The sequence below is a fragment of the Pan paniscus genome, chromosome 11 (assembly GCF_029289425.2).
Source record: "Pan paniscus chromosome 11, NHGRI_mPanPan1-v2.0_pri, whole genome shotgun sequence".
NCBI lineage: Eukaryota > Metazoa > Chordata > Mammalia > Primates > Hominidae > Pan > Pan paniscus.
In genome coordinates, this window is record NC_073260.2 from 46,531,839 (window position 1) to 46,543,718 (window position 11,880).

Here is an 11,880-nt window from a genome sequence, read left to right on the forward strand (position 1 = left end):
CAATTCGAATATGTATCCCCACCAAATCTCATGTTGAATTATATTTCCTAATGTGGAAGGTGGATCCTGGTCTAAGGTGATTGAATCCTGAAGGCAAATTTCTCATGAATGGTTTAGCACAATCCTCTTGCTACTGTCCTCACAATCATGAGTGACTTCTCATGAGACTTGGTCATTGAAAACTCTATGTCACCTCCCTACTCTGCGTGTTTTCCTCTTGCCATGTGAGACAACTCTCTCTCTCTTCACCTTGCACAAAGATTGAAAGATTTCTGAGAACTCCCAGAAGCAGAAGCCAATGCTTCTGTCTACCCTGTCTACCCTGTCTACCTTGCAGAACCATGAGCCAATTAAACCTCTTTTTCAAAATGAATCATACAGAAAATGGCAAATGAGGACTGGAGCATTGCTATAAAGATACCTGAAAATGTGGAAGCAGCTTTGGAACTAGCTAATGGACAGAGGTTGGAAGAGTTTGTAGGGCTCAAAAGAAGACAGATAGATGAGAAAATGTTTGGACCATCTTAGATTGGTTAAATGGTTGTGACAAAAATCCTGACAGAAACATGGACATTGAAGGCCAGGCTGAGGAGGTCTCATATAGAAATAAGAAGCTTTCTGGGAAATGTCTTCCTTTTGGATATGGAAAGCTTACACAATGCCTGTACCATCATTGTACCTTAGAAGCAGTGAACTTGCTTTTTATTTCAGAGGCTCATAGGAAAAAGAGACTGTAGCCTTGACTCAGATGAGACTTTGGACTTTGTAACTTTGAGTTAATGCTGAAATGAGTTAGGACTCATGCTGGCAAGGCATGATTGTATTTTGCAATGTGAGAAGGACATGATGTTTGTGGGGTCAGGGATAGAATAATAGGGTTTGTCTCTACGTCCCTATCAAAACTCATGTGGAACTATACTCCCTAACATTAGAGGTGGGGCCTAGGTAGAAAAAAATTTAGTCATAAAATGGTGCGGGAAGATCCTTCACGAATGATAAAGCACTGGGAGTGGGGAGTCGCCTGCTGCAGAGGCACAGCCCCATGGACAACCTCTACTAGGGCAGTGCACCTGTGGCTTTGCAAGTTTTAGCCCCACGGCTGCTCTCATGGACTGGGCTAGTGTTGAGTGCCTGTAGCTTTTCCACACTGAGGGTGCAAGCTGTTGGTGGGTCTATGAATCTGGCTCTGCCTCTGCAGCAGGCTTCTGCCTGGAAACGGTGGGAGGTGGAGGTGGGTGTGGGGGGGCGGATCCTTCACCAGTGGTTAAGCACCATCTTTTTGATGCTGACCTTGTGATACAGAGTTCTGATGAGATCTGGTTGTATAACAGGGTGTGGGACCTCTTTCCTTTCTCAGTCTTGCTTCTACTCCTGCCATATGAAGCATCTCCTTGCCCGTTGGACTTCTGGTATGATTGGGAGGCTTCCTGAGTCCTCCTAGAAGCAGAAGCCAGTATGCTTCCTTTACAGCCTGCAGAACTGTGAGCCAATTACACCTCTTTTCTTTATGATTATACACAAAATTAGTGCTGTGAAGTGGAGCTATGAAATGCCTTCAAGGCCTTTTCCCCATCGTCTTAGCAATCAACACTCAGCTTCTTTTCATGCAAATATCTGAAGCCTTCGTGAATTTTCCCCCTGAAAATGGACTTTTCTTCTTTTACCACATTACTAGGCTGTGACAAAGATATCTTGAGAATGTAGAAGCAGGTTCAGAAGTGGGTAAAAGACAGAGGTTGGGAGAGTTGAGAACGCTTAGAAGACAGCAAGATGAGGAAAAGTTTGGACCACTGAAAAGAATTGTTAAATACTTGTGATCAGAAGGCTGACAGAAAGATGGACAGTGAAGGCCAGACTTAAAAGGTCTCAGATGAAAATGAGGAATTTCCTGTGAACAGGAGCCACAGTTACATTTGATTGGCCTTAACAAAGAACGTGGCTGCATGGTGACCCTGCCCTGGAGATCTGTGAAACTATGAACTTGGGGGTGATAATTTAGGATGTATCTGATGGAATGAACATGTAGGCAGCATAGCTCCAGAGTGTCCTGTCCGCGTCGAACAGCCTGTGTTCTTATGTGTGACCTAAGAAGTGACCTCAAGTTGCAACTTCTATTTAAATGAGAAGCAGAGCTCAAAAATTTAAAAAATTTGCAGCCTAGCCAAATGGTCAAAAAGAAAAGCTGATTTTCAGGAGGAAAATTAGGGAACATTTAGAGTATTTGCATAAAAAAGAGCCCAGTGCAAATAGCCAAGTCAATGGGGAAAAGGCCTTGAAGGCATTTCTGAGACCTTTGCAGCAACTCTTGCTGTCACAGGCCCTGCGGCCTAGAAGAGAAAAATGGTTTCCTGGGCCAGCTCCATGGCCTCCCTGCTGTGTGCATCCTCAGGACACTGCTGCCTGCATCCGTGCAGCTCCAGCTCCAGCCATGGCTGAAAGATGCACAGGTACAGCTTGGGTCACTGCTTCAGAGGTGGCTCCAAGCCTTGATGGCTTCCACATAGTGTTAAGCCAGCAAGTGCACAGAGCAAGAGACTAGAGGCTTGGGAGCCTGCGTCTAGACTGCAGAGGATGTACAGAAAAGGCTGGGTGTCCAGGCGGAAGCCTTTCCAAGAGGTAGAGCCTCATGGAAACCTTTACTAAGGCAGCAAAGAATGGACATATTGGATTGAAGCCCTCACACAGGGAGGCACCATCCTCCAAACCCGATTCATAGACCCACCAACAGCTTACCCCCTCTGTGTGGAAAAGCTACAGGCACTCAACACCAGCCCTGTCCATGAGGGCAGCAGTGGGGACTGATCACTGCAAACCCACAGGTGCATATCTGCCCAAAGCCTTGGGAACCCAGCCCTCACACCCCTGTGCCATGGATGTGGGACAAGGATTCCAAAAGGATGATTTTGGAGCTGTAGGATTGAATGACTGGCCTGCTGCATTTTGGACGTTCATGTATCCTGTGAGTCCCATCAGTGTTTGTTTTTCTTTCAGGCAATTTTTCTTCTATTGGCTGGGAATGCTTACCCATTGCCTGTACAATCATTTTACCTTGGAAGTAGTTAACTTGCTTTATAATTCAGAGGCTTATGGGCAGAAGGGACTGTATCCTTGTCTCAGATAAAACTTTGGGCTTTGGACATTTGCTGGAATGAGTTAAGATTTGGGGGACTGTAGGGAAGGCACCATTGTATTTTGCAATGTGAGAAAGACATGAGATTTGAGTGGGCAGGGACAGAATAATATGACTTGGCTCTGTGTCCCACTAATGTGGAATTGTAACGGGAAATGTTAAAGGTGGGGGCTGGTGGAAGGTGATTTAATCATGGTGGAGGTTGGAAGGTGGGGGTGTCGGGGAGAATTGGGGGGAATTATGGCGGCACTGGGGGTGAAAGACAGGGGTGGGGGCAGATCCTTCACAAACGGTTAAATACCATCTCCTTAATGCTGTCCTTCTGATAGTTCTCGTCATAATTTTGTAGCTGTGAGATTGAATACTGGTCTGCTGGGTTTTGGATGTGCATTGGGCCTGTGGTCCCATTTGTGTTATTTTTCTGGGAAATTTCTTCCCTTTGGATTAAGAAAGCTTACCCAATGTCTGTACCATCGTTGTACCTTGAAAGAAAAGAACTCCGTTTTAACTTCAGGGACTCATAGGCAGAAGATACTGTAGCCTTGTCTCGGATGAGACTTTGAACTTTTTATAGTTGAGTTAATGCTGGAATGAGTTAAGGCTTTTGGAAACTTTTGAAAAGGCATGATTGTATTTTACCCTGTGAGAAGAACCTGAGATTCAGAAGGGTCAAGGTCGGAATAATATGGTTTGGCTGTGTTTTGCTAGAAAAACTCATGTGAAATTATAATCCCAAATTTGGGTGGTGAAGCCTGGTGGGAGGTGATTTAATCATGAATGGGAGGTGGGTGGGGGTGTAAGGAGAAAGGGGTGGGGAGGGTGGGAGGAGTAGCCTGGCCATAGGGTGGTGGGAGGCTGGTGGGTTGTAGGAAGGGGGAGTAACCTGCTGCAGAGGCAGAGGCTCATGGGAAACCTCTACTAGAACAGTGCATCTGTGGCTTTGCCAGCTTTAGCCCTCATGGATGCTTTCATGGGCTGGGCTGGTGTTAAGTGCCTGTACCTTTTCCATACTGAGGGTGCGGGTTGTTGGTGGGTCTATGAATCTGGGGTCTCTAGGATGATGGCCTGCTGCATGGGGCCTTCAAGCCCATATGTTCCTTCTGCACTGCCCTAGTAGAGGTATTCCAAGAGGCTCTGCCTCTGCATCAGTTTTCTGCCTGGAAACAGTTGGGGTTGGAGGTGAGTGGGGTGGTGGATCATTCACCAATGGTTAAGCACCTTCTTCTTGATGCTGACCTTGTGATACTGAGTTCTCATGAGATCTGGTTGTATAACAGGGTATGATATCTCTTTCCTCTCTGTCTTGCTCCTACTCCTGCCATATGAAACATTTTATTGCTGCTTGTCCTTCTGGTATGATGGGGAGGCTTCCTGAGTTAGTTAGCCTAGCCAACTAAATCCCTTTTGTTATGATCATACAGAAAATTAGTACTGCGAAGTGAAGCTATGAAATGCCTTCAATGACTTTTCCCCACCGTGTTCTCTATTAACACTGGTCTTCTTTTTAATACAAATATCTGAAGTCTTCTTGAAGTTTGCTCTGAAAATAGCCTTTTTTTTCCCTTCTACATTGCCAGGCTGTGAGAAAGCTGAAAATATAAAAGCAGGTTCAGAAGTGGTTAACAGCCAGAGGGTGGAGAGTTTGAAGGACTTGGAAGAAGACAGGAAGATGAGGGAAAGTTTGGACCATTGTAGAGACTTGTTAAACAGTTGTGATTAAAATGCTGACAGAAAGAGGGACAGTGAAGGCCCTCATTGTTGCACTGGACACTTTTCAAGGTCTGTTGATCAATTTCTCTGTCTCTGATGGGACAACTCTGGCTCTTGAGGGTGGCTTGCTGACTGCTGGCTGCATAGCTCAGCATTCTGCTGTGTTCTGAGTAGAAGGGGTGCCTGTGGTTGCAGGGAAATCCACAGACTGGGGCTTGAAACTGCTGTTGGTGCTGATTTACCTTCAAGGCATGGCGCACATGGCAAAGTGGTATTTTCTCCTCCAGTATCTGTCCAACTGCTGTCATGAGCTGCTGAGCTTCAGCACTGCTGCTGTACATGCATGTTTAGTTTTTTACTGGCTTTTGGCTCTCGGCAGTGACTGGTGCTGGCTTGCTTTTTTTCTCTGATAAAAACCTCTGAAAAAATTGCTTGATGTTTTCTCCAAAGTGGCTTATTGAAGGAGGCTGTTTCTTTGATGGCAGTAGCTGGACGCCTTCATTCTGATGGGTGTCTTCTGTCTTCCTGCCCGGGGTAAGTTGAGGAGTCCTCAATCCTTGAAACATTTCTTCATGTTTTTCTAAGTTGGGCTTCCTAGGGTTCTCCCTCTTGTGAGTAGGGGGAAACATCAGCCTTTGGCTCTGGCATGAACCTTGACAGTTTGGGTTCCTGGGCTCCTTGTGCCCCAGGTTGCTCCTTCTGGCTGCCATGAGGTCACGTAGCTCCTGGGAAGCCCGCATGTTCCCAGTAGGCAGGCTCTGGAGATGGCTCTGGGGCACTTGAGAAGCCAAATTCTCTGAAGCATGGGGCACAACAGTTGCTTGCCCATCTGGAAGGAGCACAACAGCGGCAGAAACTTGATGCTGGGTCTCTGACTTCGTGGCCATTCCAGGCTCAAATTCACTAGCAACCTCCTCCCTAAGACACAGCTTTCTTGGATCTTGGGAGACAGACATTCTAGGGAGGAGAGAGCTTTTGCTGGCCCCTGGAGCCTCGAAACCACGCACATCCTCACTTGTGGCTTGGAGGTTTGCCAACATACAGGTTGCCAAGGGGACTCTGGGTTGTGGCACTGCCTCCCTGGTCTCTCCCGCCCTTGAAGATTGGGCTCCTAAGCTCCTGCTCTGCTGGGTGCTGCCTGTGAGGCTGTATGTGAGGGGCTTAGATGGCCACCTGCCCTCCTGTCCAGCTGTAGAAGCCTTCAAGGACCCATGATCATTCCAAGATGGGATCCCTCGTGGGGCCCTCTGGAACTGCTTACATGCAGGTGAGGAGGCCTGAAGCCTCTCTGGCATGTGAACAGATGCTTTGGTCAGCACCTGCTTTCTCAGACTTGCCATTGGTGGCTTTCTAAGGAACGTGGCCACCTCAACTTTTGAGCCAGCCCCAGATTCACAGGTGGCTGAGGAGGGACTGGCAAGCTGTGTATTGCACAAGGATGAAACCAGTTTAAAGCACTGAACGGGCTTGAGGACCCTGAGGGGTAGACCCCACCTGTGTTTGGCCCAAAACCTCAAAATGTGGGCTCCCAGCATCTGTTGAGTACACGGCTCAAGGAAGGAAAGCACCTGGGCTGTGTTCACACAGGCTTTCCCACTTTTTGGGGGTGCTAGATTGCTGGTTTTCATGTGGGTGTTGGACATGGGAAGAGCCTGGTTGACAGCAAGCCAGGATCAATGCATACTCACGGGGATCAAGCCCTCATTGGTCTGGCCCAACTTCTTACCCATGTGGGCTTTCAGGATGTTTTCTATATGATTCCTGTCTGTGAGTCTTAATAAATCCCTTCCGAGTCACTCCTCAAGGGCTTCCTCAAGTTCCTTTCTGACTCCTCAGAGGTCACCCCCAGAGTCTTCCCTGGGAAGCTTTCTATGCCCCTGGATAGATTTTGCAGGGCCTCACCCAGAATTTGCCCCAGATGTGGGCACAGGTCCCTCTCTAGCTGGAACTTCAGCTTCTGTGCCTCCTTCCTGCTTTCACCTGTGGACATGGAGGACTGCCAGGACCTGGGTTTGCCCTTGGCCTGACTTGTCCCTGGCGATTCATCCCAAAGCTGCATCAGATCCAGAGACTCTTGAATCTTGCCTTGGTGTTGAATGAACCACTTTTCAATAGGTTGCTCCGGAGTTCAGGACTGACTGGAAAGTTCTCAGGCAGAATGGGTGTCCCCTTTCCTGGGGAAGGTTAGGAGTGGAGACACTAAAGATGTCCTGAGATTTTTGGACCCTAGGGGGTAAAGCCAACCCACCTTCTACTTGTTTCCTCAACAAAGGCCATTCAGGGTGCTGAGTTTCAGGTAGGGAGAGAGCTTGCACTTTATTCTGCGATGCAGGGCAAGCTACTCCAGTGTTCTTCATCGGGGATGGAAAAGCAGGAGATAGGACTGGGAAAGAGGATTGAAGATGGGCCTGAGCCATAGGTGTGGGCCGGAATTGGGGTGTGGATGAAATAAAGGGTTGGGACTCAGGCCCCAGATGGGACAGGGGCTGGGCCTGGAAAAGCAGTGGGGACATTGTAGTCTCCCTTTGAATTGGGCAGACACTGGACATTTCATTGATGTAAGGATGTAAGACCAGTCAGTGACCCAGGCATTAGCCACCAGAGATTCACTGTGCAGAGAGGGGAGGCCCCAGAAAAGCTGGCTATAATTCTTCTGAAAACTTTCCTGCAAGAGCCTAGGATCTGAGAGCTTCTGAGGACTGGGAAGCTATTTTGAGTTCTCTCCCATGTTCCAGAAGGGTTTTGGAGTTGTGGTGTCCTGCTCAGCATCCAATGATTTAACCAAATTCCCCAAAGAATTCAAGTGCTCTTGTGGGCTGTTTTGGAAATCGTCCATCATTTTCTTTTTCCTCTCAAATGTTGATTTCTGTGACTTGTATCCCCATGACATCCTGGCCATCAGAGCTGAGCAAAAATGGTCTACCAGCTTCCATCTGACAGGTCTCTGGTGGGTGGTGGGAAAGATGATCTTGCTGGACTGATGAATTGAAGACGCACCAGGTTCTGGTAGTCTCCTGCCACCAGGAGAAGGCAGAAACTTGACTATTTGAGCCGCCAAGACCTGAGATGGCTGGGACAGAAGCTGCCAAATCCTCATGTGGAGGCAAGCTTTGAGGGACAGTGCCCAGTGGAAGTGCCACTGAGTCACAGTTAGATGGAGTTATCAGAGTGGAGTCCCACAGGGGAGGAGCAGTGAAGCCTTTTGGAGGAGGCAGAGAGCAGGCCAGAGGATCAGGAGTGCGTGGTGGGTGAGGGAAAAGTGCAGGTGGCTCGGGTGAGGGATGTTCTAGGAGAAGGGAAGGTTCTGGTGGCTGGGAGGCACTTAGGGAGGAGACTGAGGTGGTCATTGGGCCTGGTGGTGGGGTGGAGGCCAGATCCTGAGGATGCTTGGTTCGAGGATCCGGGGAAGCTAACAGGGAGAGAATGGGAGCAGCATCTTCCATAGGCTCATGAGAGGACCGGGAGGTTCCATCAGGTGCTCTTTTGCCCACCTCACTTGGGGAGTCTGGACCGGAGAGCTGACCAAAGTCACCTTTTTCAAGGTGTGGCCCCAGGAGGCTGCAGGAGACAGGAGGCACAAGCTGCAGCCAGGAGCAGGTGGGTTCGGAGGGCAGAGTGGGCGCTTGGGCCACAGCCCCTCCACCACCCCACACCCTGACTGCCCAATTCTCCTGCTACCCCTTGCCCCAGGCCTTTACTCTCATCCTCTGTCCCCCTGGTCTCCCCATCCCAGGTCAGCTCCAGGCTGCCTATGGCCCTGAGGTCGCATCCCAGCCCTGGTAGGAAGGATGCAGGGAAGGGGAAGTGCCTCACCTCTGCAGTTGTGAAAGCAGGTCCCAAGTCTCCTCCAGGCCTCTCAGGCACTCTCTACAAGCTGGAAATCAGACCGGGTTAGGGCAGTGAGGGAGGGGCCTGGGATCTCACAGGAGGCTGAGTGTATGTTTCTTTAGGGAAGACCATGGGGAATTAGACCCTGGAACCCACCCATCTGTGTCCAAAGCCACATGGCCCCAATGGTAAAGCAAGGCATGGAGGACAGGGCTTTGTCATTCACAAAGGGCTTCCACAAACAGGCCCCCCACCCCCACAGTCCTCACAACTGCCCTGTGGGGAGAAAGGACTGGGGTGGTCTCAAAGAGGAATCAGCCTTAGCAGAGTTGAACAGCTGTTCCCAGGGAGCAGGAGGCCCCCTCACCCCCCTCCGCATCCAGGCAGGCATTGGTCTCCCCAGGACACACACACTGCCCCCTGCTGGGTAACGCTCAGTCCCTGGCCCACCATGGCTTCATTCCGGCATGGAATCTGAGAAGGAGCCGGGGTTCTGATTTCCTTCCTAGGAGACCCCACCTCAGGCTTCTTCAACTGACTTCTTCAGAGTCAGTTCCCTCAGGGACAGACGAGATCAAATTAACTCTAGTGTGCCCTGGCAGAGCCTTACCTCTCAGACTGTGGTTTTTCATCCTGCCTCTGGGCATCCCCCTCTGCCCTACTGGACACTGGGAGACACGATGACGCGGGGAGACAAGATGACACTGGGAGACAAGATGACACTGGGAGACAAGAAATGGCGAGGAGCTAGGACTGGCTCTCCCTCTCCACCCCCAGCCCAGCCGCAGCACTCTGCACTCATGAACCGCATGGCTCTCTCTGTCTTGCTCAGGGAGCTCTGTGTGCTTCCTCCCATTCATGTTTAAATGGATGATAAACTGCTTTTCTTCTTAGAAAAACAGGAAGGGGGGCTGGGCGCGGTGGCTCATTCCTATAATCCGAGCACTTTGTGAGGCCGAGGTGGGTGGATCACCTGAGGTCAGGAGTTTGAGACCAGCCTGGCCATGGTGGAACCCTGTCTCTACTAAAAATACAAAAACTAGCCAGGTGTGGTGGCGGGCGCCTGTAATCCCCAGCTACTCAGGACGCTAAGACAGGAGAATAGCTTGAACTCTGGAAGCAAAGGTTGCAGTGAGCCGATATCGCTCCATTTCACTGCAGCCTGCGCAACAGAGCGAGACTCCATCTCAAAAAATAAAATAAAATAAAATAAATACAAATAACACACACACACACACACACACACACACACACACACAGGGATTTTCAATATGAGGTCCACCATGGACTCCATCAGTCCCTGTTCCTCTGCTCCTGGAACACCCAGGCTCAGGCCCGCAGGCACCACTGAGCTGTCAGGTAGGATTCTGCTTCCCAGGAGACAAGAGGAGATGCCAGGCCCCAGTGGGAGGCCCTCGGGGGCCCAGCACAGGCCCCATATCACCCCACACAGAGGAGGCTGGGCACCGAGCCACCTGCCCCAGGAAGGGGCTCATGAGCCAGGGCTTAGGGCCTGGCCTCGGATAGATACCTCCCCTGTCTCATGACCACAGACCTCCCCCGTCTCATGACCATTCCTGGCCGCTGAGCCCACCACGGGTTTGATTTTGCCTTCACGCCTCCTGCGCTCCCCAACAGACGGACTGAGGGCTTGGGATGGAAATCCCTGTACACAATCTACCCCTACCAACCCCTGCTGCCCTGCCTCTCCCTGGAAGCATGATGTTCTGGTCTCTCCTGAGACTTCCCATAGCAGAAGTCCCTCCACTGGATTTGGAAAAGTGGAACTAATAATAAAAAGAAAGGAGAGAATCAAGCTCTGTGGGTCTGGACTGAGGGCTCCTTACCTTTCTCTTCCTAGGCGATGGTGAGGGTGGGTCGTCACAACGGAGGTAAGATAAGTAGGGGAGTAATAGGAAGAAGAACCCCAGGGCAAACACCAAGGTGAGGAAGATATCCAACACCCATGGTGTGGAGCTGGGGGTGTTTAGCGATGAGGGACTAAGTAATTTTAGAGGAAAGGGAAGATTCTCCATGTGAATAGGTGCATTGCTTTCAAGCAACTGAGCTCTGGGCATCCCCGCGGAGACTAGGGACTGGGGCCCAGGCCTGCATCACAGAGCTGGGCCTTCACATCACAAAGGGCTCCTTTGTTGGGGAGGGGCAGTAGGAGGGGGAGGCTGAAGCACAGCCCCTCCCCACCTCCCAAGCCGGGGATCCCTCCACCCTCCCACCTTCCAGATCCCTCCTTCTCGCTAAGTTTTGTCAGTGATAGAACTCAGCCAATTTTCTATTCTTTCTCCCTGGAACACATATTATCTGGTTCCTTTTATCTGTTGGAGTCGGTGGCTTGAGGTTACCTATTTTATGGCCTTTGAAAATCTGAAGTTGACTCTGAAATTTTGGCTATGTACCAGCGATTTTTATTCTCAGAATCTCATTTGTCCTCAACCCCAGCTTTCCCACACAATGTTTTTGTCTTATATCAATCCAGGGACAAAATGTAAAGTTCTTTTACTCTTATTTAGTTTCGCAAATTTTGAATAGTAAGTTTTAAAAAATTATTTCTATCTCACTTTCCTTTTTTTTTTTTTTTTTTTGAGATGGAGTCTCTCTCTGTCGCCCAGGCTGGAGTGCAGTGGCCTGATCTCGGCTCACTGCAAGCTCCGCATCCCGGGTTCAAGCCATTCTCCTGTCTCAGCCTTCTGAGTAGCTGGGACTACAAGCATCCGCCGCCACCACGCATGACTAATTTCTTTTTGTATTTTTAGTAGAGGTGGGTTTTCCCCGTGTTAGCCAGGATGGTCTTGATCTCCTGACCTCGTGATCCGCCCGCCTTGGCCTCCCAAAGTGCTGGGATTACAGGCGTGAGCCACTGCGCCCAGCCTTCTATCTCACTTTCAATCAAAGGGACCTACCCACATACAATTAAGATTTTTTTAAATTCTATTTATGTACTTATGTGTTTATTTTAAGTTCAGGGGTACACGTGCAGGACATGCAGTTTTCCTTTTTTTTTTTTTTTTTTTTGAGACAGTCTCACTCTGTTGCTCAGGCTGGAGTGCAGTGGCACGCTCTTGGCTCACTGCAAGCTCTGCCTCCTGGGTTCACGCCATTCTCCTGCCTCAGCCTCTGGAGTAGCTGAGACTACAGGCGCCTGCCACCGTGCCTGGCTAATTTTTTGTATTTTTAGTAGAAACGGGGTTTCATCG

General features: G+C 49.7%; 1 pseudogene; it reads right to left on the bottom strand.

Moving 5' to 3' along the window:
• Positions 1-4,658: 4,658 nt before the first annotated feature.
• Positions 4,659-10,766, bottom strand: LOC100980910 (putative spermatogenesis-associated protein 31C2; annotated as a pseudogene).
• Positions 10,767-11,880: the final 1,114 nt, after the last annotated feature.